Genomic DNA, 18,000 nt, shown 5'->3' with positions numbered 1-18,000 from the left:
ATAGTGGGTGACTTTAACTTGCCCTGTTTTGACTGGGACTCCCTTAGAGCAAGAGGCTTAGACAGGGCACAATTTATTAAGTGCATCCAAGAGGGTTTCTTGAAACAGTATGTGGATAGTCCAACTAGAGGAGGGGCCAAACTGGACCTTATGTTGATTAATGAGCCTGGCCAGGTGACTGACCTTTCAGTTGGACAGCATTTTAGGAACAGTAATCACAACTCCTTAAGTTTTAAGATAGTTATGAATAAGAATGACAAGTCCTTGTGGCAAGGTACTAAGGGAGGACAAATCATGACAGTATTAAGGTGGGAGCTAGGGAGTGTTAATTGGGAGGAGCTGTTATCAGGCAAATCCACATTTGACATGTGGGAATTGTTTAATAAGAATTCAGGACCAACAGTAAGGAGGAAGGATAAGGATGGCAAGGTAAGAGACACTCAGATAATGACGGAGGTTGTGAATTTAGTCAAAAGGGAAAAGGAAGTGTGCATAAGGTTTAGAAAGCTAAAATCAGACAGGGCCCATGAGGAATATAAAGAAAGCAGGAAAGAACTCAAATAGGGAATTGGGAGTGGAAACAGGGTCTACGAAATGACCTTGGCAAGTAGGGTTAAAGAGAATCCCAAGGCATTCTATACCTACATTAAAAACAAGAGGATAACTAAGGGTGGAGATAAGACCACTTACCTTTAATGAGGATGTTGCCTGGATTAGAGTGGTGAAGGTTGACGAAACACTTGATAGAAGTCTATAAAATTATGAGATGTATAGATATGGTTGATGGTCAGAACCTTTTGCCCAGAGTAGAAATGAATAAAACTAGGGGACATGCATTTAAGGTAATAGGGGAAAAGTTCAAAGGAGATGTGAGCGACAAGCTTTTTACACAGAAAGCGATAAGAATCTGGAATGTGCTGCCAGGGGTGGTGGTGGTGGCAGATACAAATGGGGCATTTAAGTGACTTTTAGATAAGCACATGAATCTGCAAGGGCAGACAGAACAATTAGTTTGATTTGGCATCATGTTCGGCACAACATCATGGGCCGAAGGGCCCCTTCCTGTATTGTACGATTCTGTGTTCTATGTTCTTTAATCTTCATGGAATTATAAATTTTTCTTTCAGTTTAATACCAACTTTTAACCTCTTTAGTAAGCCACAGTTGTATCCTCCTTATGTGAGAATTTTGCTTCTCAATAGAATGTTTCTTTTTTGAATGTCGCAATGTCTTAAACAAGTGCCACTGCATCTTCACTGACCTATCTCTTGAACTAATTTCCCAATTCACGTTAGCCAGCTTTGTTTTTAAATTTGAACACTGAATGCAAAATTCATGTTATGATCACTGTTACTTATTTTTATTTGTGTTGACAATTCAACTGTTTTGTTACAAAAGCTACGAAAACTCTGATAAAGGGCCTTGCATTTTCTTTCGTAATTTATTATTGCAATCACTGGCCTTATCTGCTAACACACTCTTATGTTTTCTATGTTCTGTCCCTGCCTGCCATGCTTTGATTACCATTGTTGCTACCTTTTCCTCTTGTCCTCACCCTTTTAATTTATTGCCTCTCCCTTACCTTGAATTCTCACACTATTATTTAGATTAAAGTCCTCTCTACCATTCTAGTTTGATAATTCACCTGAACAGTTGTCCCAGCATGGTTCAGGTGAAGACAGCCCAAATAGCACAGTTCCCACTTTCTTTAGGGATGAAAGATATTCTTCCTGAGAGAACGAGTGGAGTTTTTAATGAAAGCTTTAATGGTCATTTTATCACAATTTACCAGATTTACTTTAGTCACTTTCACAACTAGCTAGGGTGAGATGTACACTCCTGGTGTCAGATTTTTCTACTATGTGTTTTATTAGTTTTGATCGTGCATGTCTGGTTTTAGAATATTTTATCTACAACGTTTTTGTATATGTCAGGAAATAACGATCCAAATAGGACAAAGGGCATTTGAGATATTGCAAGTAATGGTACAAAGAATGCATCTCCCTCACCATTGAGATTTAAGGTTTGAAAAATAAATGGACTGAAAAAATGGTGAATCAGAGTAGGTGAATTCAATTTCAAGTCAAACACAAAACAGAACAGAAAAGGAAGAAAGATTAAATTAAGAAAGAAGAAAATAAAGATAAAAAGGGAAACAAATAAAATTTGTAATTTTGAAAATTTCCTAAACAAAAAAATCACACCTGGAGGAATGAGACTGTACATTTTCTTCACTTTTTGAGTGGCTGAAATTGATTGACAGTCACTAACATTCATCACTTTCTGAAAAAACGTATTGATTCATTTCAAAGATAGTAGGAACTGCCGATGCTGGAGAATCTGAGATAACAAGGTGTAGAGCTGGATGAACACAGCAGGCCAAGCAGCATCAGAGGAGCAGGAAGGCTGATGTTTCGGGCCTAGACCCTTCTTCAGAAAACACAGCAGGCCAAGCAGCATCAGAGGAGCAGGAAGGCTGATGTTTTGGGTCTAGACCCTTCATTTTCTGAAGAAGGGTCTAGACGCAAAACGCCAGCTTTCCTGCTCCTCTGATGCTGCTTGGCCCGTTGTGTTCAACCAGCTCTACACCTTGATTCATTTCATTCCATAAATGACATTTGTTGTCATCCACCCAAATACTTCCCCTGTAAAAGCTAACCAACATTACAATATGTTATAACCAACATTACAATGTGTTCCATTGCTGTTATTTAATTGAAGTAGATCGAAACTGTTAAAGAATAATATTGCATTCATGGATCTTAATGTATGGGAAACTAAATACAAATAAAGCTTTACTTGGAAACATGGTGGGCATATGGGCAGATGACTTTTGTACACTGATGCTAAATTAAAGATTACTTATTCTTGTGGAGTGGGTTGTTGGTTGTGCGGCTGATTGTTCTGCCTCATTAATTTAGGTAGTGTTCTGTCATTACTGATGTGTTTCTTCCCCTAGACAGTACAGTACAGGCTAAAATAGTTTTGAGGCACTGTATGGACTATGCTGTAGCACTCAGTTGATCTATCCAAGTATTACAGTAGATCCTCAAAAATGACAAGAGTGTCAATGGTCAATACATGGACAATATTTCACACTTACTCATGTTTTGGGTTCTTGGGGATTTATTGTAATATAATCAGTCTTATCTGCAAATTCTGCCAATTCTCCATCTATCCATTCTTTATTTATGACTCTTTGAACAATGATAACATTGTGGATACGATAAAGGACACTATGAAAGCCAAGAGGCCACGTGAATATCTTTTTCCCTATGATTGCAAATCAACTCCACAATCACTGATAGGTAATGTTTATAAGTAGAATAACATGCTTAGTAGAGTTAGGTAGTTGCACAATCAATAAAGCAAAGTCACATAATTGATGTGGAAGGTTCCTTCATTCTCCTGGCTAATCTAATTTGGATCATGGCAGGAATTGAAATGGGAAGTCTTTTTTCTCTTTAAAGTTCAGCAATCTAGTTGAAAGTGTATTAAGATGACTGACCCTGCTGACTAAGGGAAGATTAGCAGTCAATTACCTGAAGCCTGAATAGAGCCTCAATAAGTGTTGATTACTATTGAAACTTAACTAGTATGAGTCATCTTAGCTCAGTTCAAACATTTTTTAAGAAAGGGGTTGCTGGATGCACATGATTAGTAAACTTCACAAAGGAAGTTGGGAGAGAACACAGCTGAGTGAGTGTGATTGGGGGAATTTGGAGTATAGTGGGGAATTTGGTGTAGAAAGGAAGAGGTGATTTTGATTTTTTGGGTGGTTTATAGTTTGTATGGATTATATTCTTTAATGATGAGGACCAGGAAATAAGGGCCTTAGAGTATTTGATATTATGTATTTTCCAAAAGTTTTAATTTGAAAGGGTAAGTCATGGCAGAAGAGCTTGGAGCCATGGTGTGCTTTACATGGAAACCAGGAACATTTCCAATGCCCGGGGCCAGCACGTGTCTGGGAAGTGTTCCAGCTGCAGCTTCTAAAAGCCTGAGTTTTGGAGCTGGAGCAGCAGCTGTGGAGCCTCTGGGAGGTGGAGAGTATTGTGAAAAGCACATAAAGAGAGTTGGTCACACTGCAGGCTAAGACCCCAAAGGCAGAATGGGAATGGGAAATCACCAGGTAGAACAAGAAGACTTGGCAAGCATTGTAGGAGTTTCCTATGGCTATTACTTTGCAAAACAGATATAATCCTTTGGATACTGTTGGAGGGAATGACCTTTCAGGAAGACTGCAAAAGCCAATTTCATTGCAGCACATTCGACTTGGCTGCATGGAGTGGGGGAGTAAAAATTTATAAGGGGTTCAATTGTAAGTGAAATAAAGAGGTGTTTCTGCTGCTGCAAATGAGACTCCAAGATGGTATGATGCCTCACCAGTGCTAGTGTCAAGGATGTCTCAGAGTGGCTACAGGACATCCTCAAGGGGGAGGGTGAACAGCCAATGGTTGTGGTAAATTTTGGTACAACTGACATTGGTTGAATAAAAGGGAAGATGTCCTAAAAATAGGATGTAGAGAGTTAGCAAATAGGTTGAATTATAGGACTTGGGATTGCTTACCACTAGTCATGTGCTAGGCAGAATAGAAATAGCAGAATATATCAGATGAATACATAGCTGAACAGATGATGCAAGGGAGAGGATTTCAGATTCCTGGGGCATTGGGGCCAGTTCCAGTGGAGGTGGGACCAGGACAAACTGGGTTATACATGTATATGACCAAGACTGATGTCCTAGTGGGGAGTATTTGCTGGAGTGGTTAGGGAGGGTTAAATTAAAATGGCAAGGGAATGAGAACCTATGCAAGGAATCAGAGGAAGGAAAATCATGGACAAGAGCAAAAGACAGAAAGAAGAATAAGAAAAGTGATAGGCAGAGAAATCAAGTGCCAGAATCAAACAGTGAAGAATAATGTTGGAAATGGCAATAAGCAGGAAATTAGTGACATATGTGATAAAGGAACATCTGTAATTAAGGATGACTTAATCTGCATATCGATTGGGCAAATCAAATCAATAACAATACCGTAAAGGAGGAATTCCTGGGATGTATATGGGATGGATTTTTAGATCAATATGTTGAGGAACCAATGAGGGAACAAGCAATTCTAGATTTGGTATTGTGTAATGAGAAAGGAATAATTGGCAGGCTTGTTCTAGGAGATCCCTTGGGGATGAATGACTATAATATGAAAGAATTCCTCATCAAGATCGCGAATGACATTGTTGATTCTGAGACTAGGGCCCTGGGTTTAAATAGATGGAATAATATGATGGAATAGATGAATTAATATGATGGAATGAGATGTATGTTGGCTATGACAGATTGGGGAATATTACTTAAAGAGATGATGATGGAAAGGCAATGGCAAACATTCAAAGAACTGATGGGTGAGCTGCAACAATTGTTCTTTCCTGTCTGGCACAAAAGTAAAATGAGAAAAGTGGCCAACACATGGTTTACGGGGGAAATTAGAAATAATGTTAGATCCAAGGAAGAGGCAACAAATTGGTCAGGAAGAACAACAGATCTGAGGAGTGAGAACAGTTTTGAATTCAGCAAAGGAGGACAAGGAGATGGATTAAAAAAGGGAAAATAGTGAATATGAATAAGCTTGCGGGAAATATTAAACTAACTGTATAAGTTTCCAAAGATATGTGAACAGAAATAGTAAAGATAAATGTAGGTCCTTTAAGATCATAAACAGGAGAATGTGCAATGGGGAACAAATAAATGGTTGACAAACTAAATACTTACTTTGGTTCTGTGTTCATAAAGGAGGATGCAAATAAGATACCAGAAGTATTGAGGAACACAGGGTTTAGTAAGAGGAAGGATCTGAAGGACATCAATATCAGTAGGGAAATTGTTGTGCTTGAAGGCTGATAAATGCCCAGGCTGTGATTAGCTACATCCCAGAGTACTTAAGGAAATGGCCCTAGAAATAGTGAATCATTGCTGGTCATCTCACAAGATTCTACAGAGGAAGGAACTGTGCCTTCAGATTTGAGAATAGTTAATGTAACCCCTTTATTTAAGAAAGGAGACAAGAAGAAAACGAAAACTTATAAACCAGCCAGTCGGATGCAGGTGGCAGGGAAAATGCTAAAGTTCATTATAAATAATTTACAGTTAGGCATTTGGAAAACAAAGTGGCAAGATTGGACAGAGTCAGCATAAATTTACAAAAAGCAAATAATGTATGAAAAATCTACTGGAATTCTTCGAGGATGTAACTAGTAGAGTTGATGAAGGGGAGTGAGTGGATTCGATTTATTTGGGTTTTCAGAAGGCTTTGAACAAAGTCAAAGGAGACTAATGTGTAAAACTAAAATACTTGGGATTGGGGTAGTGTTTTGAGATGAGAACTGATAGAAAACTGGTTGGCAGGCAGGAAATAAAGAGTAAGAATAAATAGGTCTTTTTCCAAAAGCAGGCAATAAATTGTGGAGTACTGCAGTGTTCGGTGCTAGAACCCTAGTTATAGATAATATATGTTAATGAACTAAGTGTAATACCTCCAAACTTGCAGATGACGCAAAGCTGGGACGGAAGGTGAGCTGCGAGGCGATGTAGAGATGCTTCAGTGCAGTCTGTGTAAGCTGAGTGAGTGAACAAATGCTATGTAGATGCAGTATGATGTCGATGAAGATGAGGTAGCAAAAGCGGGAAGTTTTCTGAAAGGCTATAAATTGAGTGATAAGAATGTGCTTTGAAACCTGGGTGTCTACATAAGGTAAGAATATAGATGTAGCAGATAGTAAAAAAAGCAAATAGTATGTTGGCCTTCGTATGAAGAGGATTTGGGTACAGGAAAAGGGATGTCTTACTGCAATTACACAGGACCTTGGTGAGATCGCATCTGTAATACTGTGTGCAGTTTTGGTCTCCTTATCTAGGGAAGGATGCTCTTGCTGTAGAGGGAGTCCAGTGAAGGTTTACCAGACTCATTCCTGGGATGATGGGACTGATGTATGAGGAGAGGTTTAATCAGTTAGAATTATTTCACAGGGGTCCAGAAGAATGAGGGAGGAGTTTTATAGATAACTATAAATTTCTAACACAGCTAGATAAGTTGGATGCAATAAGCTTGTTTCCGATGGTGGGCAAGTCCAGAACGAGGGGGTCACAGTCTATGGACATGGGGTAAACCATTCAGGACTGAGATGAGGAGAAATGTTTTCACCCAGAGAGTGCTGAGCCTGTGGAATTTGGTTCCACAGAAAACAATTGGGGCCAAAAAAACCAAACAATTTCAATATGGTTTTAAATATAGCACTTGGGGGCTAAAAGGATCAAAGGATTGGGGAGAAAGCAGGAACACTCTAGTGAGCTGGCTGATTAGCCATGGTGGAACAGATTGTAAGGGCCAAATGGCCTACTCTTGCTCTTGTTTACTATGTTTCTACTTTTCAAGGAAAATTAATAAAAATAGCAGCAACAGGCAGCAGTAAGTTAATTAAGTGCCTGATTCAAATGTACACTGATGGTGCAGATATACTGCTGAGAACCACTGTGATTGGTCAGGAAGCACACTGCAATGTAACAGTTCAATGCACTGATAGTGCTGTTGTTGTACTTGGTTACCACTATGAATTACAATTTTCATAAGAAAACTCAATACTATCCACATGTTTTCAGACATGTCCACATAAGAACGTGTATCCCCAAGTACCTGTGTGGAGATTTAAAAAGAGTCATGATGAAATAAATTAAATGTATCTGTCTGACATGCTGATCTTATCCTTTGCCTCAGAACCCGCAAATATAAAGGTATGTGCGAGACACCTATAGCTGTTCTCTACTCATTATAAGAACAGCATTCAGTAGGACAACATGTATAGAGGACAGGTGGAGTGCAGGTTTAAGTAGCTGTTATAAATGTACAAATGCAAAATTTATTTTAGCTTGTTTTATGAAACACCTGCAAAATTGAAAAAAAAACATAGCAACTTGCAAATAGAGGAACTAAAGCAAGAGAAAGGATACAAAGGAAAAATGGTTGTTTATATGGATACATTTCGTAATCACTATTGAATTGAAGGATGACTGGGAATACACCTGATTTGAAATCTTAATCTACCTGGCATACAGTATAGGGTCCAAATGTCCCAAAGTCCTTCAAAATCAGTTTACTCTTCAAGTGCACATCTGGCACAATGATAGCTCAGCACCCCATAACATGGGTGGTTGGCACCAATGCACAGCAATAATGTGGGTGAAAAGATCACATTACTGGCCTCATATCAACAACAAGTATACATCACAATTAACTTACTTAATTATTGGGCCTTTGTGTCTCTTTTAAAAATGTAATCTCAAATGCAAACGTAGTAAGAATGCTGCATGACACTGATGTGTAGATTGGAAACTCCTGGGTCTGACAACTTAGGTTGTATTTGAATACAATGTACCACGAACGTAGACAGCAAAATTTCTCCTTCATTTGAAAGAAGTCCATTTGTCTTAAATCAAACATTGGATGTTTTAAATATGCTTTTCTCTCAAGAAAGTTGTTTTTACTTCTGGATAACACTTTTGTTTCTTAACAAGGCACTGGTTATAACACCGGTTAACTATGTGGCAACCTTTAGTTTCAAGAATACATAATATTAGACAGTTATTAAAATTAAGAAACAGAATATGTGCTGCATTGCATAACTTCTCAAAAGGGTTGGGAACATTTTTTTTAATTTCGTGCTCCTATTGGAAAGTTTGTCGGCTAGTATTAGTATTGGACTTTGCACATTCTCCCCATGTCTGTGGGGTTTCCTCCGGGTGCCCTGGTCCTCCCAGACTCCAAAGATGTACAGGTTAGGTGGACTGACCATACTAAATTGCCCATAGTGTCCACGGATGTGTAGGCTAGGTGGATTAGCCAGGGGAAATGAAAGGTTACAGGGATTAGGTAGAGGGTGGGTCTGGGTGGTATGCTGTTTGGAGGGTTGATATGGACACAATGCATTGAATGGCCTGCTTTCAAACTGTAGGGATTCTATGGTTCTATAAGAAATTTGTGAATGTTGAATAACCAAAAGATCTTTTCCAAATTTTCAATGTGTTCTTCTGGTGACTAAGGTTACCAGCCATGAATGTGAGGTCAGAATTTTAATTCAGTGTCGCTATTAAATTTTATCTGTCTTCCACAGTCAATTTCCTAAGATCCAAATATGTAACATACATTACTACATTTGAATAAAAGCTATGTTTTATTTGCACTATTATGCAAAGATTTCTCTGTTAAATAACCCAGTGTCACTTTGGCTGCAAGGGCTTTGAGACCTTCATGGTTTCAGCACATTCCATGGACAGAAAAAAACAGATCCTCAGATCAAAATTATTGTGTGAGATGCACAAGAAGCCAAATAATTGTTTCTTTCACATTTAATTAATGTTTATCTCAATTATTCACATATTAGCTGTGTTATCATCATTATTATTTAATATCAATATTTAATTGCAGAGTGATTAACGACAACAAATTTTAAAGTTCTCATTACCAATTTCTGTTTGTTTCGTTGTGATTCTGTCACAACTCCAAAGCAATCCAGACGCATTAAATAGCCTTGGCAGTATTTTGAATGAGCAGATTAAACAGTACAAGAGTGTGAAAATGAAATCAGAATTCATTGGTATTCACTGGAACTCAATAGGTATCTCTGAATCAATGCAGAATTTCCATCTCCCATCAAGTGCTCAAAACTAATACAATCTGATGCCTGACCTTACGGAAAGGACTAACTTATTTTCACTACTCTGACGACATTGGCTTCTTGCTTGAGTTTGAATCAACAGATAGCTTGCTACCACTTTGCCAAAATGACCAATTTTCATGTGTACACCTTGACAATGAGTGCTGTTCAGTTATTCGCTACATCTGACATCAAGCCAAATCCTGCCCTCATGGCCACATTTTACAAAAAAGATTACTGATTAATGATCAAAAATGATATCCTAGTTAATTTTTGTTCCTTAACAGAAGGCAATTTGAAGCCACCAAGATTGTTATCTTGGTTGAGATCAGCTTGCTCAGCCAAGACTGAGGATAAAATCTGAGGTATTTCTATTCTGCATGGTTTGACTGTTCTAATGAAAGACAATCAACATGAAACGTTAAATCCTTCTCTCTTCACAGAAGCAATTTCACCAAGTTTTTATAGTATTTTCATATTTTACTTTTGATCTGCACCAATCATTGGATAAACATTCTAAGGAAACTGGGGCAGTGTTGAGCTTGTTTCATTGGTGAAAAGGAGGTTTAAAGACTCCAGGATACAGAGTTTAGAAATGCTGAAAAACATAAATAACTCAGAAAGAATTTGGACCGAGACTAGATCACTGGAAAACAGAAATGCAAAACAAACAAATTTCAACTGAGATTAGAATTTTTTTTTTGTCCCTCATTGAGTACACGATATGTTGATCATGCTTACAACAAAATAAATTGTCAGATCAAATAGTACTTGAAGTTTATAAGGATGGTCAAAACTTAAAGGATCAAATTGATTTTGCGGGGAAGATAGGAATATAATTTATGATGAGGATGAAGACTGCATATGTGACACCTTCTAGAGTTTCAGATGATTGCCTTCACGTCACAAGGAGAAGTTTAATAAAATTTCACCTCAGAGATTTTTAAAAAAACATATGGAACGTAGCAAGGAGAAGCAATGAGCTCTGTGAATTTGTCATTTTTGCATCCATCATGATCATCAAATGCTGTTTAGGTAATAAAAATAATACAAGGGCAGATGATAAATCTGCAATAAAAGCAAACTGAATGAATAAATTGTTGACTCAACAAGAACTTGGATTCTTCATGTCAAAGATATAAAGTTAGCACTCATGGATTAAATTTAGTCAAAAAGTGTTTTATAATAAATTATTGAATATTTTTCCTTCCCATATCAAGAATAATATTTATATTGATGGATAATAATTACAAGGATGTGTCATTCTGCTTTATTTGGAATCTAAAGACCGACAATCTAAAGAGTTGGAATCCAAGGATTATAAAAACACTCTGACTAAACCATATATGGTTAAAATATTTACTAAATATAAATTATCAGTAAAGTATCACAAGTTAGATACATCGGGACATAAATGGCTTTTCTAATTAATAAAATTGGATAGATTGGGATATTTCTGATATATTGTTATGCATGAGAATATGAGGACATGAAGTACATGTACTTTTTGAACAAATAGCCCCTTCAGATTCTCTCTTAACTCCTTGCAAAGGGACAATTAGATGATATTTATGCACACCTATGTTTTTCACTGAACCATGAATTCTGTCCAGGCAAAGTAACTGATCACAGATACAAACAAAAAGTGGGGGAAAAACTCAGCAAATCTGGCAGTATCTGTGGAGACAGAAAAAGATTTAATGTTTTGACTTCAGTATATCTCTTCTTCAAAACTCTGAGGACACTGCCAGACAGCCGACATTCTCCAGTATTTTCTGTTTACATTTCAGCATTCAACATCAGCAGTACTTTGCTTTTGTTATAATGGACTACTGTGATCACTCTTTTTCTTTAATGCACTGTTCTGGTACCCTAGTTACTCATACTGAAGTGAAGACGTTTTGTTATGTATCTCTTCATATAATATGCGTTTTTTAAAAAAAAATAGTGTTTTATGCATTCACATAATTCTGCAGTGGAACAGTTAGAGTCTGGAAATCAGGTGCGAAAGGAAGGATACATGGATTTGCAATGAAATGTACCTCAACTTATAGAAAAAGACATTTTGTTCCTCCTATCCACTTCAAAAATCTTCCTCACGTCATTTTTTCAAAAAAACCATTGCAACTGCAAAATCTCTGCAATTGTTGGACAAGGAAAAATTAAAAGTCGCAAATACCTTTGTGAATTTGCCAATTGTTGCAAAGTTGTGGTCATTATATTAGAAGCTGTCTCTTTCAGTATTTGTATTCATTAACTTTGACTGTAACAAACATTACTTTGAGAACTTTGTTTCCTCTCATTCTCTTTTACTGGTTATTTGCTGTTTGCATAAAAATGTAGCCTCACAAGGTTTTAATCATGCTCATAACGCAAATCACAAGGTACCATGGAATTTCTGGCCTAGAGAATGTCAAAATGCCTCATAAACTATCTGCCACAAAAGTACCACAGGAATGCTCAGATTGGACTCATCTTGAAGCTCTTTACTGGCATTCACATATGAACTCGACTGTGGCACGCATATTCATGCATAGGGACTATATCACAATTTGGCAAATATTTTCTTTGATTTCATTTAACGTATATTCAAAGCATTTTAATTGAGTATTACCATTGCACGAATATTGAACTATAATTTTTAGTAGACATTTGCAGATTATATAAGTATTATGGTTATAAAGAGCTGCACAGAAGGTTGAAAAACATAGGAACGAAAGAAATAGGAGCAGCAACTGGCCATTTGGCCTTTCAAATCCACTCTGTATTCAATACTATTCTGACGGATCCTGCTACCTTAGCTACACCTTTCCACAATATCCTCATTTCCTGATTTTATCAGTTTTTAAAATTCTATAGATCTTTGTCAACTTATCAAATGAACAACCACACATCTCAGGAGTAGAAAAGCCCAAAGATTTATACTATTTATAACGAAGAAATGTCTCCACTCAATCTCAAATGGTTAATTCCTTCCACTAAGACTGTGACTCCTAATTCTACATGTTCCATCAAGAACCCTTCATTGTAACTGCCCTGTTAAGCCCCTTGAAATGTTTATGTCTTTCCATGTTAGAGAATGCAAATTTGTTTCTACACAATTTTTCCTCTTAGGACAATCCTTTCATTACAAGCAATGGTTTAATAAACCTTCATTGCACTTCCTCTAATGCAAATATATGCTTCCTTAGGCAAGGAGACCAAAACTGTACCGTACTCCAGATGTGGTCTTTCTAATGTCCTATATAATTGCAGTCAGACTTATTTAACTTGCCAATTGCTTTCTAACAAAGGCTAACTTACTAGTTGCTTTTCCAATTGCTTCTATACTTATAAATAGGCTCAAGATCATTGACATGAGATGTTAATTCTATCTATCCTCACAAATTCTGCCTGACAACTGAGCATTCTCAGCATTTACGTGGATGACTTACACTTCTTTACATTGTCTTCCATCCACTATGTTCTCGCTCACTTACGTATCCTGTTTATCTCCTTTTGCAAACTTTTTCTATTTTCTCCATTCTTTTGACTCAGATTTGTATCATCATCAAGCTTGGTTACATCACACTCACTCCTCTCATCTAGTTACTAATATAGATTGTAATGGTTGTGTCCCAAGTACTGATCCTTTTGGTATTCCAGTAGTTACTACCTGCCAATCAGAAAATGGTTAGTTAGTTCCTACTCTTTGTTTTCTGCCTGGTAAGCAAATCGCAACCCATCCCAATTTATTGCCCTAATTGTCCTATCAGCCCTAATCCTGAATCATAACCTCTTGTATTGCACCTTGTTAAATCCTTCTTGAAAATCCAAAATGCTACATCTATTCACTCCCTTCTAATAAATAGAGGGCAGGGTGAGATGTAACTGAGGAGGATTCTGGGAGAAGTTGGCTTGGTCACCATGACTGAGAAAAGGATCGTGGAGGACCAGTGCTCAAAGAATAGTGTTCAATTACCCTATAGTAGAATTAAGACTGGTAGTGGTGGTAGTGTATGTGACAGGGTAGGGAAGAAATTCCTGCAATGAGTGCATGAGAACTTTCTAGAACAGTATATTTTTAGTCCTATCAGGAGGGATCTGTGCTGAAATGTGTATCTAAGCAAAGAGGACAAGTGGAGGAAGTAAGAATGAGGGAGCATTTGGGAAATGGCGATTGTAATATAATAAAGTTCAATATTAAGTTAGAAAAAGATAAAAATCAGTCAATTATTGAGATTTCAGACTGGAAAATGGCACAGTTTAGGGGTCTAAATGTTAAACTGGAGCAGTTTAATTGGAAATGTGCTTTGCTGATTAAAATAATGGATGAAAAATGGGAGAATTTCAAATAGTGATGAATAGGTACACGTTAAGTGCATACCCATGAGAAATAAATACAGGGTATCAAAGCTAGAGTACCCTGTATGCCTGAGGAATGCCTAAGGATATTGATAACAAAGTAAGGAGGATGATTTAGGTAGAAGAAATTGTACGACTTTGAGATGAGTACTGGAACAGAGGGACGTTGGGGTTCACATGCGTATTTCTCTGAAGGTGGTTAGGCAAATTGAAACAGTTTTTATGAGGGCTTATAGGACACTTGTCTTTATAGATAAAGTATAAAAGCAAAGACACACCTCTACAAATCATTGGTCAGACCATATTTGGAGTATTGTGTTCATTTCTGGGCATCTAATTTAAGGAAGGATATTAACACTCTGGAGAGAATTCAAAGGAAAGTTACTAGAATGAAACCAGGAATGAGGAATTTTAGATACAAGGAAAGATTAGAGAAATTTGGTTTATTCTTCTTGGAGCAGAGAAGATTTAGAGGTGATTTTATTGAGCTGTTCAAAAGTATGAAACATTTTGACAGGGTAAAGAAAGATATTCTATTTCCACCAGTTGGTATGCTATAACTAGGGGTTACAAGTTCATGAATGTCAGCAAGAATGCTTGAATGAGATGAGGAGAAACTTCTTTACTCTGAGTTGTTAGGATTTGGAATATGCTACCTGGGAGAGTGGTGGAGGCAGATTCTGTACAATGTTTCAAAAGAGAGCTGGATATAATTTTGAAAGTGATGAATATAGAGGGCCACGCAGATAGCGCTAGAGAATGGGACTCGTGGGTAGCTCTTTTGGAAGCCAGTATAGTCACGAGGGGTTGAATGTCCTCCTTCTGTACTATAAATTCTATGATTTTATAACACATCCTCGCACTTATACACTCAAAACTTTTACCTAGACTTATAAGCCCTTTCATAAACCAATGTTGACCTCACCATTATATGATATTCTAAAAGCACTGTAGTCACAACCCTAATTAGAGATTCCAGCATTTCTCTTCTATTAACATTAGGCTAACTGACCCGCAGTTCCTTGTTTTGTCTCTCTCTCTGTCTCTTTCTCTCTCCTTTCATGAGTTTCAGGGCTATGTTTGCTATGTTTCAATCCATAGGATTCATTTTTAGAAACTAGGGAAATCTGAATGATCAAAAATAATGCACTTGCTATCTGTGTAGTCATCATTTTTAAGGCCCAGAATGTTGACTGTCAGGCCAAGGGAATTTGTTGTCATATTGACACTATTTTGTTCCTAATCTCACTTTCTTTGAGTTCCTCCTCTTTACTGGACCCTTGGTTGCCTAATACATCTGGAATGTTTTCTGTGTCTTCTACCTTGAATGCAAATTAAGAAGCATTAATTAATTATCTCTGCCATTTTCTTATTCCTTATTATAATTTCCCTTGTCACTATTTCTAAGGAATTATATTTACATTTGCTAATCTCTTCTTTTTACATTCCTATGCTCCAGCAATCTATTTTTATAACGTGCTCGGTTACTCTCAAATTGAATTTTTTCTCTTTATTAATTATTCTGCTGCCCATTGCTGAGTTCTAAAATCCCATTCTCAGTCTTCTACTTTTTTGGTGCCTCGGATGATACAAGGTAGGGCATTTGGTTCCATTCTTTTCTTTAGATTTTTCAGTTGCTTGATATAACTAAATGGCTTGATAGGCCATTTCAGAAGACAGCTATGAGTTAACCACATTTCTGTAGGAATGTAATCATAGGTAAACCAGACCAGGTAAAGATCGCAGATATCATTCCCTAAAAGGCATGGTGAACTAGATGGTTTTTAATGACAATTGATACATGGTCATAATTAGGCTAGCTTTTAATTCCAGATTTTTATTCAATTCAAATATTAACATCAGCTATGATAGATTTCAAACACACGTGCCCAGAACATTAGCCAAGGGCTCTGGATTACTATTGCTGTGACATTAGTACTGTGTTACACTGAAATTTTAGTCTCAATCTGTCCCTGACCACAAGCCTAATGGGTGTAAATGTCTCTTGTCTCAAAGTGTCCAGGTGTCTCTTGCTCTTCCTTTATGCCCTGCAATGTTTACACCTTGGAATTGAACTCTACTCTGAGCTAAACCTTCTTGAGATGCAGAGGAACATAAAACATTTAGCTGTCAGGGAGTATGATGCTTTTCATTAACACCCCATATACTGGAGTTGCACCATATCACCCACATTGACATTCTTGTCGAACCTTTATTCATTTTTCTTATTCCCTCATGGGATATGACTGTCAGGGCAGCACTTATAGCCCATCCCTAGTATGTGTTCATGGGCTGAATGTTACTTTTTTTGGCTAAGTGTGAATTGTGTGTTTCTTTGGAGGGTTATTCACTGTGAGGCCTAACAGTTCTCTCTTATTTTATAAAATTTACATCATTAACTACCTACCCCACCCCATGATAACTCTTGTAACCAATTTCTGCCACATCCCAAGATGTGCCATTCCCAGCAAATCTTGCCACTCAGTAGATATCTGCCAAATAACAGAATCCCTTGTGTTCGTGCCATCTTTAAAAGCCCATTGTGTACTTGGATGATGAGTGGCTTTCTGAAGCTGTCCGCCTTAGTGTAGGATTGAGTTTAGACATGTTGAAGAAAGTGATGATGGCACCACGATTCTCCAGCAGGAGCATGGAGGTCCTGTGGTCCAGATAAGAGCTGTCCCATCTCAGAAGACTGCCAAAAGAGGCCATGTCACCAGCCAATGTGATCACCAACTAGGTTGTGCAATCTGCAGGATGTGGAGAAACAGCCTGAAATGCAGAAAGAAAGTCAATGGCCTTCTCTGCTCTACCAAACTAAGTACCACACATCCCTCTGCCACCTCACATAGACTTCACCTCTGCTACTACACCTAACTCCACCAATGCTTATTGTCTGCCAATCTCAACTTTGTCTGCAACACCTTCCTCCACTTGATGTCCCCACCCCAGCCTCCAACATCACTAACTCTGCATGCTCTCTGTGTTACATACACGCTCTCTGTGTTACATACTCACTCTCTCAGAACACCTCACCCGGTTTCCCCAACATGCTCCAGCATTAATAACCATGCCCACACCCTATAATCTCGCTCAATCCCCCCTTTCTCTCATTAATATCAGTCAATTAGCATCTCATTGCTGCCTAGTGAGAATTTACAACTCTGCTGTGGAAAGTGTAAAAATTGGAACTACATATCGACATCGAGTTGGGGCTCTTTGAACTTCTTGTTCAATTCTGCCGCACATCTCATCATAGCTAATACCACTCGGACCACTGTAAGGTTCCATCCTATGTGTTTAGTTCAACTATCTTCAATTTTAAAAAAATCAAGCTAACCACTTGTTGTAATTTAAAGTAGAGGTAGAATAAATTAAATGTTCACTTGTATCTTAACCCCATTTCTTTTCATGAGCACTGACACGACCTTGAGATTTTTTTTTCTGTGCTGCTTACAGATTCATTCATTGTCATTTTCAATCATTTTGCTCTGAACGTCTCAATTTTCAGCAATACTAGAGAGGTTCTGTCCTTGTGCAGTGAAAGAAATTCAATTTATTTTAGAAAAGGATTATTTGATTTCCTGCACTTTAACTGAATGCTTTTTCTTTCAAGCTACTAATTACACAATAGTGGTTAAGCTTATAGTTCCAAGTGAGCAAGCTGATTTACTTGAAAAATGCCTGGCATTCCAACAACTGAAGAAAATCACTGAGCCTGATTTAGGAACAACCTTGAAAAATTTTGAGTTTAGAGATTAAAGGGTTATGCAAATGCCCACGGCTGGTGTTATGATGTACAATTTCACTTTTATCATGTAGCTGTTAGACAGTTTTGAAGAATAAACAACTATAGGCACAAGGCTTTAACTGCTTTTCTTAAATGGACATAACCTTAAGTATGTTGTAAAGGCTGTATGAAAGCTCAATATTCCTGTAAGATTAAAGTCCCAT

This window comes from Rhincodon typus, chromosome 12, assembly GCF_021869965.1.
Source record: "Rhincodon typus isolate 14 chromosome 12, sRhiTyp1.1, whole genome shotgun sequence".
Taxonomy (NCBI): domain Eukaryota; kingdom Metazoa; phylum Chordata; class Chondrichthyes; order Orectolobiformes; family Rhincodontidae; genus Rhincodon; species Rhincodon typus.
The sequence above is the reverse complement of the archived record's forward strand: the minus strand, read 5'-3'. Positions refer to the sequence as shown.